The following is an 11,233-nucleotide window of genomic DNA, read 5'->3' as shown; positions in this document are numbered from 1 at the left end:
TGTTGCATATTGGCCCTATTTAATTTTCTATAATATTGCTTCTAATATCTTGCTCATCTTTTTATCCTGAGATTGCCTTGCTCTTAATAAAGAAATATTAAATGAGCAGTTTAATTTTATATCATTAAAGTCTTTCCAAAATCTAGCTCCCACATCCAGTCAGTTCCTTCCTATCTAACTGTTAACATTACATTATTTCATAGAGTCCATGTTTTCTTCAGTTTCATTGGGAATAAAAATCAGGTTTCTGCAAAAAAAGAATGAACTCCTTTACTATTTTGTATAATAGACCTTTTTTTCCAAAATATGCTTTTCTTTTGCAGTTAGTACCCATATCCTTTCCCTTTTTTAAGGTGCAGACTATTGTCAGGAGCACCATGCTTATTTTTGTTTGTTTTTGATGTTTCTTTCCCTGAATGAGCAGAGTGTGTCCTACTGTGGTATTTGCCTGCAGAATGTTGGTGGTTTCTCTTGGGTTAGCCTCACTGTCCACTTGACAGCTGTCAGAGCCTCTCTGAGTTTAACCAAGAGGCCAGGGTTGTTGTTTAGATTTCCTTTCTGTAGTATTGTTCAGCTGGCTTTGGAGGGACCTGTTTCCTGGTCCGACTGCACTACATTGCTGTGAGTGGGGGAATAAATTCTTGGGTAACTGAAGCAATCTTTAGTTCTTCTTTTGCCAAAGATAGTTAATAAATCATCAACAGCCTTCCCAGTGCTTCCACATCTCGTAAGCTTAGACCTTGTCTACCGCTGCATTAATGCCCCTGGAGGTCAAGCATTACATTTTGATACACTTCCCATACAGGCCACATTTTTTATATTTCTGGGAATTAGTATCTTGCAGTGGGTAGAAAGAATGGTACTATTTTCACATGGGCATTGATCATGGGCATGATATGCAGATGTTGGCGGCATGACTCTGGCTATGCCAGAAAGTAAGCTGCGAGTGCCTAGCTGTCATCTTCCCTTATTGGTCAGGGATGTCTCCAATGAGGCAGACAGAGGTCAAGTACTAGCAAGGCTGTATTAGACTTAGCACCGAAGCTCGAGCCTGCCATTACTAATCTTTTAGTTTCTGACTCACAGGGAGCCCTGGAAGACCCCAGGGGCAGGACTGGGACACTGAAGGGACTAGAACAAGTGGCAATTAATCAAGCTGCTGAGAACTATTTCAATATATTGTCAACTGGTATGGTTATACCAGTGTAGCCATCTCCTATATAACTTTAGCCCCCAATCTAGCATTTTTTTCCTTAGAAAAATGCATTGTTTAGTTATAGTAACTGTTTAAGTCATTAATGATGTCTAGTTTTTAACAGGAATAAAAGTTTGCATCACTTCTTGAGTTTTTAAGAGTATTTCATTGTGGGATATGGTGAGGGAGATAAGTCATGGAGTATTATAAGTAATCTGTTTCACAAAGGAGGAAATAGAAACTCAAGAACTTCTTCTAAATAGACATGGCCTGCGACTAGGATCCTTACTTCATTTATTCTTCTGCCTCCTGCCATATTGAAATCTTGTATTATATACTTTCCTGTATGCAGCTGATCCTATAAGAAATCGAACTATTGCCGAAAAAGTTTAGTTAGGAACTGCAGGTTTGAACCTTAACTTCACTACTTACTTAGCTGTCTGATCTTGAATGACTCACTTAACCTCTCTGAATTTGGTTCATCTGAAAATATGCTGCCCGAAAGATCAAATAAAATAAAGGGTGTGAGTAAGTGTTGTACATCATAACCTTAAAATGTTGGTTGTTTATGAATGCATACATGTTTTATATTTTCTATGAGGTTTGAACATCCCTGATGTTATATGTTTGATCATCATTTAAAGAATAGTGCATTACGCATGGTAGGCATTATACAGATTTGTTCATGAAGTGAGTGCGTTTAGGGCTTATCAGCTTGCTTTTAAACAACTGAAATGGATTTTCTTCCCTGTGATTTTCAGGTTAAGTTCTATAAAATCCAGAAAGAAATGTTTAAATTGGGGTTTTCTCAAATGCATGTATTTATGTTGAACAATGTTAGTGCCCTTAAGTTATTCTTGATTTTTTCTTATCAGTCACTGAAACCTTCATTATTTAAATTAGTGTATGCTTATTACACTATTTTATACTTATTCATTTATTGCTTATCTCATCAGTGTTAAACGGCACGTTTCTTTTATTGTAAATATTTTACTGTTTTCTCTACTGCAGTTTGAAAAGTCTAGGCATCCTTGAATATAAAGGGAGGAAAAGTATCTTTTATAGAATGCCTAAACATCCTTTCTCTCAGGAGCACGTGGTTTCCTTTTTGGTAGAAGTATGACAAAAATTACTGATTTCTTTAATAAAACGTGTCAGATGATAGAAGGCCAGCAGCTGAAGAAGTGTGGGAGAGCCACGTGACCTTGCATCCCCCCCCCCCATAGATTCCTGGTGTTCTCTCACTGGTCTCTGTGGTTATGGAAGCTCTGGCTTTGGGGTGTGTTTCTCCTCTTTAGGTTCAGGCCCCAAGGTGGGCACTGGTCATTTGCTTCGTTCTGTGTAACTTAGCTGTAAAGGGATACGCTGGGAGTTAGGAGGCTCTGGCTCACAGTCCCGGTTGAGCTCAGTTTGGGTCCCCTGTGGTCCCTATGCTGGGGCCCATGCCTCACCATAGAGCTGCTGTTCTGGCCAGCCCCTGGCCTCCTGACCCTGTGGCCTCAGCCTATTGGGAAGTGGCGGTTCTCTCTACATAGGAAGACAATGCAATTAATTGTCCAAACCAGGACACTTATGAGAATAGAAGGGAGCGGAGTTAATGACTTCAGCAGGCTAACATGAATAAGCTGGCGCTGTCCTAGACATACTGGGATATATACTTTCCAAAATGATAAGAGAATCACATATAGGAATGGCAGGAGGGAAGAACTTGAGGGTGTCATTTCCTCATAGAATGGTTGATTTTTGAAAAGTCACCTCTGTGGAAGAGTCAGCTAACCATGCTTAGATTCAACCAATCATACGCATTTTGACATTCCCATTTAGAGACACTCATGTTATCTTGCTATGAGCACACACATCTAAAACTTGAAATTTGGCTTGCCAGCTTTCTCCTTCAGAGGATATACGCAAACTCAAGAAATTTATATTAGCATTTACATATTCCATTTGTAAAAATATTAGCTCCTCAACTTAGAAAATATGGCTTCATATTCAGAGATCTAATTTATAAAGTGCTATTTTACTACCCATTTTTAGCTGTGGCTGCTAAATAGAAACAATATTGTTCCCAGTAATGGTTCTTGGAAATACATGTCCCCATCCTGGTTTATTCTTTAGTTCGCAGGTACTTGTACTGTTTAAATGTCTCGCGGTACTTTTGAAGGAAGTCTTATCTGAAACCTAAGCAAAGCACTGAACCCTTCCCTCCCAGCTTTCATCAAATGCCTCCATTTCCTCCCTTCTTTCTTCTCCTCTACCCGACACAGACCTTTATCGGGCAATAGAAAGAAAGATACATCTTATAAAAGCTTTGGAAAAGGCTTCAGTTCTCTACATCAGAGCTCCACCTCCCCTGAGGCCTCATTATTTCTTTGAGGTTCTTACCCTGCAAATCAGGTCTGTCCTGCTGGCCCTCCCGCCTGCTTTTTCAGCCCTCTGCTCTCCCATGGAATTCATCTAGATACGTGGAATGCACTGTTTTCCCAGCTCTGTCCAATTTCCCAATAATGTAATTGTTATTTCTAAAGTTCATGTTAAAAATACTAGGTTTTTTAAATATAAAAAACAAGCACTTATGAAGACAGGGGGAGTGTGGAGTTTAAAAAATTTCTTAAGACGAGAAGATCAAGAGAACACACAGGATTTGGGAAAATTTGATTTTCTGTTAAGTGCAAAACAAACAAGGCAGGGAAAAAAGCAGGGGTGGGTTAGTGATCCTGACAAATGTTGCCAGCAGCCCCAAGCCAAAGAGCACACGGAAAAATCCTGTCTGCTCAGGTGAGAACTTGACAGGTGGCCCCCTGAAGGTAGTGTGGGCTAGTTCAGACTGCCCTACCCTGTGGCTCCTGATGTTCCTGCATCTTTCTCCTGCAGCAGACAGCTCAGGTGGTCTGGACATAACACGGCAGTTCTGTTCACTGCTTCCAGGACATTAGTGCCCGGAGGCCATCAGGAGGCTCGTTCTCAGCGGAGGACGTTTTGCCCTCCTTGTCACCGGTGGTGCGGAACCGCTTCTGCTCATCATTCTTTTTTAATCTGGCCCAGGGATGAGAAAGACCTGCTGGGGCCCACTGAGCAGGTGAAGAATCCAGATGCTAAGCTCCAGGATTAATTTTGCTAGCACTGGCATCTGGGAGTCAACTCCTTTCCCCTGGCCTGGCTATCAGACTGGGTTAACCCCTTGCAGTCCAAAAGGCTCATTCGATGTGTCCAATTAGCAGTCCAGCTCGCCTGGTAGGAACAGCCACACGAATGCTCTTTAAATGTGGGAATCTGTATTTACACATCAGAGGCGCGAGGTTTGTCAGAGCCTTTGTCCCAGGAGGGACAAAGAACAATACCTGGAGATGATAGGGGGACTGAGTCGTGGGCATGCTTTTCTAAGCCATACTTGCAGGGTGTATTCTGAACAGGGGAGGCTGTTGTCAGTGTCTCTCAAAGGAAAGGGAAATCAGAGCCTAGGAAAAATGCTGCTCTACGGTGGGAACAGTGGTGGGTCAGAATATTACTTCAGAAAGCAATTAGGGTCTTCCCAACCCTGCCTCCATCTTTCTCTCCCTCCCTCCCTCCCTCCTTGCCTCTCCCTCTCCCTCTCCTCTCACCCTCTTTTCATTTGAATTCTGCTTTTGTTTGGTGAAAACATCTTCCTCCTCCCTAAAAGTCAAGGAGAAAATTTACAACCTGGCTCTGCCTTCATGAAACCTTGCCTCTACTGTGGTGTTTTTGTTGTTGTTGGAAAGTTTACGGCGGAGTGTCTGCAAGCAACAGTACTTTTGAAAGGGGCTCTAAATATTAAACTCATTTCAAGTGTGACTGGAGACTCAGGCAGACCGCAGGAGTGGTGACAATTTATTACTCTTCAGAAGCCCTAAAGCAGAGTAAATATAGATTTACCAGTGATAATATGAGAACAACAGATCAATTGGATTTTAAGTAAATCCTTCCCCCTAAAAGCCAGAATTTGATTAATCCATGGATGCTGGCTGGCGTCGCTGGGAACTCATTGGAACGTAGATGACTTTCTCTTCTCCCCACAGTTAAATGCACCCAGCTGCTGAAGAAGGGGAAGTCCTGAATTCTTTTTGGCGGTGCCGATTGTCAGTTTTTTAGTAATTGCAAGTGTCATGTCTAATTTGAAAACAGTCGGGAAGCCTGAGATAATGTATTTATTATGAATGGAGGCAAAACAGCACCATCCAGGAGCCTCATAATGGAATTCACATGCTCTGTATCCAGGCTTGGCCCCAGCCCGTGTGCGGAGCTGGCTGTTTGCAAGGGTTCCCGAGGACCCAGTAACCCATATCCAATTTATTCTGCTGTGTCCTGAGGATAGAAAAGCCCTACAAATTCTCGAGAGATGTGGTAATACTTTAGTGCCATGAAAATCTTACTAGCACTTTGAATTTGCAGTCTGCTTTTTGCTCTGAGCCTCTCAGAGAAACTTGTGAAACATTTATGTGCTTCACAGATATTTGTGGTGAGTGGAGATCAACTCGGTTTTACAGGCAGGAAGATTGGGGAAAAAGAGAGGGTAGGGACATACCCAGCAGTACCAGGCAAGCCAATGCCGAGATGGCCTAGAAGTAGCTATCCATTGCAGTCAATTATTGAGCCATGTGTACAAGAACTCAAGTTCATATAGACCTTATAAAAGTGTGGTAATAGTGACTTTACAGTTCACACAGCGCTCCTACATACATCCTTGATTTTGATGTTTGAACAATTCTAGGATGAGATTCGATTCCCATTTTCAGGTCAAAAATCTGAGGAACAGAATGTGACCTCATGGCAACTGTATCTAGTGTATTTGAGTCTGCAGCTAAGGTCTTTTAAATCATTCCCAGTATTTTTTCCTCCAGTTTGGCCCATTCGTGAAGCTGATGTGGGGAGTTGAGAGGCAGCTTTTGTCTCTTTTTAAAAAGTGTCTGCTGATTACAATGAGTTCTTTAGCCAGGGAACTTTAATTTTATTTATTTATTTATTTATTTTTAAACATTGAGACTTTAGCTTCAGTTATGTTCATGGGTTCTGTCAGTTAATTTACTGTTTTTCCCAGGAAATGGCCGTTATTCCATTTATTTTAAGTAATAATGATGGCAATGAAATTAACTCCACTAAGTCAAAGAGTTGAAGAATGCCTGTATAAAAATCTCATATTTAGGCCCAATTTTTATTCTGGGGAATTTGATAAGTGTTATTTTATAGCGTTATTCTTAAATGGGTATTTTCTGAAAGTGCCACGAAGTTCTAATTCTATTCATGTAAAAAGAAAGGCATGAGTTATGCAAAACTGCATATAAATGATGTGTGTACTATTATATATTCCTGTGTACCCTAGAAGCTCTATATTGCTTTTAACATTGCTGAATAAAATTGAATAAGAGTGTTTTTTAAAGGTCTTACTTTGCAAAATGAATAATAGGTCCAGGTGGCTTTTGTCCTGCTATACGTTCACCGTGAATTCAGGAAATTTCCCCAAATCACATTGCTGCCCATTTTTTCTAGGGGAGCTCTGGGGTGAAGGTTTTGCTTTTCTTTTAACCCCTTCATCTCAGAATTGCTCATGTGAGAAAGCTAAGTGTAGGAAAGGGCTATAGAACTGTCCTTTGACAGTTACTAGGAAGGCAGTGTTGGGGAAAATGTTGACTAATGAATTTATCCCAGTGAATTATGAGGCTTATAATCAAGCCTTATCAGTCGGCTGCTCCATCAAATCTAGTTAACTAACAATTTTCACCACTATTAATCCCGGGCTGGAGTTCAGTGCTTTGGATTAAAGCTCTGATCCATATAGAAAAAATAAAATATAGAAAGGTAGTCTACTTTGGGGGAAGATTCTGACTCAAGGTATTGACAAGGCTGGGCCTCCGTAGGCCAACAATTCAGAGAGATGTGCAGACCCTGAATTAATTTCAGGGTGACCTGTAGGCCTTGAAATCTCCTCTAAGATTGTTAGAAGAAGCAGTTGAGTTAAATTATGCTGCCTACGTGAGTGGGAGAAACTTGAGGGAGCAGATCCCAACACATAACCTGCCTCTTTCCCTCCCGCCAATCTCAGAGGGTATCGATGATACACGGGGGAGGGGGGGGCGGGAATGACGACAACGATCGGCAGTGTGATATGGGAGGAGTGCTCTTCCTTGTTACATCAGGGCAACACCAAAGAGGTGAGGGATTCTGCCTTGTTTACACGGAGGAGAGCCAGGCTCACGGGAGTATTTCCAACCTGTGTTTCGAGGCCCAGTTTAAACGCACCGGCTCCGTGCCCTTCTCCGATTTTCCTCTGTGGTGATTTCTCATCCTTCAGTTCTTGCATAACATTTTATCTGTATCTCTCTGATGACATTTATCAGGCTCACATTTTATTGTGATAATGCGTTAAGTTTTCTCTTTTCTATGTTATCACCTGAAAGTAAGCTCTGTGTCTTATTTATTTTGAAATGCTAACAGCCCTTCATCCTGTACGTCACATGGAATGTGTTCCCATCACATGTTTGTTCAATGACTCAGTGGGTTTCTGTGATGACTGAATTGTTAATGATGAACTGTCCTTTAAAATGAACTCCATGAGGTGTCACAAAAATTTAAAAATAATCGTATATCTAATGAGACACAAGTATAAACATAATATTTCCCTTTGTAATAGATACGTTCTACCTCGTAAAGTTGAAAACGTTTTAAAGATGAATTTAATTTCCTGATTTGTTTCCATTTTAAAACTGAATACAAAAAAACCCCAAAAAAAACCCAAACAAACAAACAAAAAAACCCTGAATACAGCATCCTATGGGGAAACTTGCTTAAAAATTGAAAATATATGGCTGCATAAAGTATTATGAAGCATATTATTTCTTTTGTTGCCATAATTTTATATTGATTTATATTTTTTACTCATGTTGTTATTGTTTTGGCAAAGTCTTCTCGCTCAGGAGAAATCTTTTGGAATCATATATTTGACAGAAAAATAATTTTGTAATGAAATAAACATTTAAAAATAAGTGTTGTGCTAAAATGTAGAAACTATAATGATTATATACATGAGGGGAGAGAAGTATGATTCTAGAAGAGGAAAACTCATCTTTTATGGGGTGGGTGAGAGGTAAATTCTAACTGGCTGCTTTCTTTGTGTTATTTCCTATAGCCATAACTTATACTTACAGACTTTGTAATTCAGCTTAGTCTAAGTTACTCTGTGTTTACAAACTACCCGGATAGATCAATGGCTTGCACAGGTAACACTTCTCACTCATGATGTTTGTCCAGTATGGGTCACCCACAGCTCTGTTCCACATTCTCTTCAATGGGGGACCAGATGAAGATTAGCCCCTATCTGGTCGTTTTTTAAAATTATTATTTCATGTGTCAAAGGATAAGACCATCACTCTATATCTGAAATAAAAATCTGAACATTGAATTGGTGGCTTATTTAAGTGAGGGAAAGCTATGTGGATCAGACTCTTCCAGCAAGGCAAGCAACTTTTTTAGAGCTTTCTAGAAAGAATGGAATTTGGGGATTGGGCCACTTTCAGGATGGGAGAGTGCTGACATCAGCTGTGGAAGCATGGACACTACAGTGAGACTGTTGTTAGCTAATTGACATTCAGAGACTGTTTCCTTTGTAAGTCCACTCCCTACTGGATGACATTTAGAAGCAAAATGCTGTCACTGATTGGCTGTTGTTCCCGAGCAGTTGTGATTATTACTATGGCTATAGAATTGTCATTGATTGATTAAATAGATTCAAAGAATTACGGTGTTTACCTGTTTCCATGGCTTCAGAACATTTTGTTTCCCTTTAGGAGTAAGGATACTTTTATTATTTCATTCTCCCTTGGCAGTCAGAAAAGAGAATATGCTGGAACTGTGTGTAACCTGTTATAGCTTCTGTTTGGAAGTGACACATGTCACACCCATTCATATTCCACTGGTCAAAGAAAATCACAGGGGCAAACTTAATTACAACCTCCAATCGATACACAGGTAGGGGAAGAAAGCTGCAATAGGATATACTATTACAGGTAGAAGTTACCATGGAAGGCAAATGCAGGGTACTTACCTCCATAGAAGATGTATAATGATTCTTTAAAAACAAAGCCAAATGTTATTACATGAAAAAAAATCATCTCCTAGGCTTTTAAAACCATCTTCTTGTAAGGATTTTCATTTGTGGCACTATATGGCTGACTGGTAGCCAGGAAATCATGTTTATAAATGTTACATGTTGTTTTTTTTAATGTATACTTGGTGTTGTAAACTCTAAGGAGCCAAAGCATTCTACAGGGTTTTATTTGTAATCTCATCTGACTTGCAGGAAGGAAACCATGACCCAGTAAAAATAAGGTAATACATAGCTGCAACAGCGACCTATTGTACCATAACACCACTTTGAGCATCTCCTTTCTTAAAATTTCTTCAGTGGTTTTCCACAGGCTGGAATGAAGAGACCCGCTTTCTGAACTGGCATTTCTTGCTTTATTTATTTTTAACCTCGTATTCAGGTGATCTTTGACAATGAGTTTAATAATAAATTCTATTATTATTTTCCAACATGTGAGTCTTAGAAAGCACTTTAACCATACATAACATACAGCTACTCACTTAATATTATGTAAACCTTTTTTTATTGTTGAAATGAAAATCAACCAGTGAACTCTGAGAGTTCATTGTTCCTACTGGCAGGTCAGGGGGTGGAAGCTGGGATTGGTCTCAGGTCCAGTGCCCTCTATGTTGCCACCTGTTAATCCAAGCAGATTGACCTGTTGGTTACTCTCCCTCAATACCTTTGGCTTTATTGATTTTTTGCCTTTAATTGTATTATCTCATCTGTCATGGCATGAATCAAATGGTCCATGAATGGGTAGAAGAGACAACTCTGTTTTATGTAGGTTAACTAGCTGACGTGATTTGTCAATATTGAGCAGACTTCCTCCACTAATTAACTGGCCATTTGATTAAGTTTGGGCTCTGAGACACTTTTCTGAGTTCTATTTATATATATATAAAGACAGGTTTTTTAGAGCAGTTTTTGGTTCACAGCAAACTTGAATTGGAAGTACATAGATTTTGCATGCACCCGCTGCCCCCACACATGCACAGCCTCCCCGTGTTAACTGACATTCCCCACCAGAGTGGTGTATTTATTATAACTGATGAATCAACATTGGCATACCATAATCACCTAAAGTCCACAGCTTATTAGGGTCCACTCTTGGTGTCCTACATTCTAAGGGTTTGGACAAATATATGATGACCTATGTTTATCATTATAATATTCTACAGAGTAGTTTTACTGCCATAAAAATCTTCTATGCTCTGTCTGTTTATCCCTCCCCCCACTCCTCCAGGCCTTTTCCAGAATGCCATATAATTGGACTCATATGATATGTAGCCTTTTCACACTGGCTTCTTTCACTTAGTAATATGCATTAAAGCTTCCTTCATGTCTTTTCATGTCTTGATACCTCATTTCTTTTTTTGCACTGAATAATGTTCCATGGTATGGATGCACCAGATACCGGGGGTGACAAAAAAATGTATGACTTGTATTCATCTTTTGTTATCGGTATATATTGAGTATTACAATTTTAATACAGTATTTTTCTTTCTTAAAATCTGTATACTTTTTTGGGCACCCTCTGTATTTATCCATTCACCTACTGAAGGACATTTTAGTTCCTTTCAAGGTTTTAGCAATTGTGAATAAAGCTGCTATACATATCCAGGTGCAGGTTTTCATGTGAACATAATTTTCAACTCCTTGTGGTAAATGCCAAGGAGCACTGTGTTGGATCATATGGTAAGAGTATGTATAGCTTTGTAGGAAACCATTTTGCAATCCCACCATCAATGAATGAGCGTTCCTGTTGATCTACATCCTCATTTGGTGTTTTAAAGGAAAAATTCATGCAGTTTCCCCAAAGTGCAAACCTATCTTACGCTCATAGGCCCTTAAGTTTATGTTCAAACCTATAGATGCTTCTTGTTGTACAGACATACGTTGATAACAAGCATATGCATGTGTATAATAATAGTGATGGT

This window comes from Hipposideros armiger, unplaced genomic scaffold (assembly GCF_001890085.2).
Source record: "Hipposideros armiger isolate ML-2016 unplaced genomic scaffold, ASM189008v1 scaffold_251, whole genome shotgun sequence".
Taxonomy (NCBI): Eukaryota; Metazoa; Chordata; class Mammalia; order Chiroptera; family Hipposideridae; genus Hipposideros; species Hipposideros armiger.
This window is presented reverse-complemented; position numbering follows the sequence as displayed.